Here is a 3,171-nt window from a genome sequence, read left to right as displayed (position 1 = left end):
TGCAAATTATGTTTACTACTTGATAAATATAAATTGCTACCGAGTATCGGTTCCGATATTCCATGGAAGACGGCAAATGTGAGATCGAGGGAAAAAGCCCGTTTGAACCTTAGGAATAGATTAGGATACAAGTGACATGTCACTAGGATGGTTGAGCATCCGAACTCATTGAGTTGAGTCCGAGTTCACTTATGGATGCAAATGTCCAAACTCGTTGAGTTGAGTCCGAGTTCGTGAAATGTAACTTGTAACACCCCGAACCCGAGACCATCGCCGGTGTCGGACACGAGGGGTTAACGAGCCAAGTCCTCTTAAAGCACCGACCAATTTGGCATTTCCAGACAGGCTGGAAAACTGCGTCACTGTCGCCAAAAAAATCATATCTCGAGTTTCAAAACTCGGAAACTGATTCCATAAATTTTTCCCGAATTTAGACTCATATATCCTCCCATGTATTTATTTCTAGAATTTTTGGTCGGGCCAATTGGTACAGTTTATTAGTTAAAGTCACCCATGTTACAGAGGTCGACTACACTGACCCTCTCTCGTTAAAACTTGAATATCTCTCTGTACAGGGATTTAATACTGGTGCCGTTTGTTTCTAATGAAACTAGACTCAAAAAGGAATCTGTACATATAGGTAATGACTCCTAATTCATTCTGGATAATTTATAGTAAATTTTCAAAGTCGCGACAGGGGACCCAGAAACTGTTCTGGCCCTGTCTCACGAGAACTTTAATATCTCTCGGTATACTATTCATATGATCGTTTCGTTACTTTCATATGAAAATAGACTCGTAAAGGTTCGATCACATAATTTATTCACTATTTAACACCATTCCTAAAAATTTTGGTGATTTTTCACATCCACGTCACTGCAGCTGGCAGCCTCTGTTTTTAAGGTAGGCTTTACCTATATTGTAGTTCCCATGGACCAACTATAGTCTAGTCATACTTAGGTCCACATATGATCATGTTTAGCCATTCCAATGGCTGATCATGTGACCAACACTCCCATTCCAATCCATAATAACATCATGAAACCATATAAAATTACAAACCACAAATGGTCTAATTCCGTACTCCACTTTTACGAACCATTTTCGCATGGCCGTACACATATACATCACAAAGTACTTGAAAACAACCGAGGGTAGTCCTATACATGCCATATCCAAAGTTCAACCAAAAGAGTACCAAAAGGGGGTTTGATAGTATGGATGACTTCACTTCAATGATCCCGAATCCGATCGTTAATGAGCAAAATCTAAAACAGAGAAACAAAGGAACGGAGTAAGCAATTTATGCTTAGTAAGTTTCGAGCCATAATTTACACACAACCAAAGCATAGCATTCAAGTAGCTAAACGATAATTCATATGCACAATTTCTCAATGACATGCTTACTTCACAATCCCAACTCTTATATTCATAAACAATTAACGGCTTCGTTAAGGCCGATAGCTCATTTATCATTGGAGCGAATACTCATACGCACTTACTCATAGTGTGCAAAGCACACACACAAAACGTACCTTGTTGTTGGGAATTTCACAAGCGCATTAACTGAAAATTTTTACAGCAAGCTTATAATTTTCAAATCACATACCTTCGGAGTTTAACCGGATATAGCTACTCGTTCAAACGCCTTCGGGACATAGCCCGGTTATGATAACCCGCACAAATGCCTTCGGGACTTAACCCGGATATCACAACTCGCATTAATCGCCTTGAGCTTAGCCGGATATCATATCTCGCACAATTGCCTTCGGCTTAGCCCGATATATCACAATTCGCACATTCATACACATCTTTGTTTCAATATCATAACAAAACTTTTATGCACAATTCACTTAATAAGAAATATCATTTGGGCTCAATGGCCACATACAAGGGCACAATTTCGATTGCTTATTACTTCATCCAATCGAATCAAAATCTAAGTTCCGATACTCGAAAACTTACCTCGGATGTTGTCAAACGATTCCGATGGCTATTCGACTACTTTTTCCTTCCCTTTATCTGATTTGTGGCCCTCTAAGCTCTTGAGCTAATTCAAACAAATTCAATTTATTAAAGTCTCGCTTGCTAGCATTGGCCGAATACACATATCATTGACTCAACATCACATAACTAAGCACTTTAGTCAATTTTCTTTAATTACGCACACATTCGGCCTTAGCTCACAACAAGGTAGCCGATTACCTAAGTCAAGAATAGGCACCATTAAGCTTGCCTCTAACCGAATGCATGCACAATAATTCCCCTCATGTGGCCGATTATACTTAGTCATACTTGCACCAAATCAACAATAAATTGCAAGATTTTCACATCATATGTGTACTAGGCCGAATGTACTTGCAATTTCACAAACATTCTTCAACACTTTCTTCTTTAAACAAACATATTTATCATTTACTTCATAATTGAAACATCATGTGCAAACATATATACACATATAGATGCAACGCCGAATTTCAAGGTGTCCATAACCATGCAAAACACAATTTTTGACTATCATGCAAGAAGCATAAACCATGCTCGAAGCATAAACCATGCTCATGAGCATACCATGGTCGAATACCTCACACCATGCTCCTTTTAATTTTGTTTTTTGTCATGGTTAAACAAAGAATTCAATGTCCTACTCAAGAATACTAAAAAGAAATTTCAAGAGTAGTCAATCCTTCATTACATGCATCATCAACAAGCTTCACATTTAGCATGCAATGGCTTTAACACAATATCAACCTTGGCCAAACACCATTTTCATGGCATAACAAGGATTTGAACCATGGCTAACATGCACATCAAGTTAGCAACCAAAACAAGCATGAATCTCATGACACAACCTCAAACATACCTTAATCTTGATGCAAGTATGACCAAATCTCCTTCTAGTTCTCTTCCAAGCCAAGCATGAAGCAAAACTCCTATCTTCTCCCTTAGTATTTTCGGCCAAGAAGGAAAGAACAAGGATGAACAAATTTTTTTCTTGTTTTTCTTTCACATACACGGCAATGGGGGAAATGCCACACTCACACACATTTTTTTTTCTCTTCTCTTCCCACAACTTAATTATTAAATCATTTCCCTCATCATCCATTAACAAAACATGTTTCAACATGTTTTCTTTGCCCATAACCCTTGTCATGGCGGCCACTAAGCTTC

General features: G+C 38.3%; 1 long non-coding RNA gene across 1 annotated transcript; it reads right to left on the bottom strand.

Moving 5' to 3' along the window:
* Nucleotides 1–1,028: 1,028 nt before the first annotated feature.
* LOC128285185 (uncharacterized) lies at nucleotides 1,029–1,995 on the bottom strand. Its single transcript, XR_008275625.1, has 2 exons — nucleotides 1,966–1,995; nucleotides 1,029–1,268 (listed from the first exon to the last, which is right to left on the bottom strand). It is a non-coding gene; the product is annotated as an uncharacterized LOC128285185 (long non-coding RNA).
* Nucleotides 1,996–3,171: the final 1,176 nt, after the last annotated feature.

This window comes from Gossypium arboreum, chromosome 12 (genome assembly GCF_025698485.1).
Source record: "Gossypium arboreum isolate Shixiya-1 chromosome 12, ASM2569848v2, whole genome shotgun sequence".
NCBI classification, from domain to species: domain Eukaryota; kingdom Viridiplantae; phylum Streptophyta; class Magnoliopsida; order Malvales; family Malvaceae; genus Gossypium; species Gossypium arboreum.
Note: the sequence above shows the minus strand (reverse complement) of the source record. Positions and strands in the feature narration are given on the sequence as shown.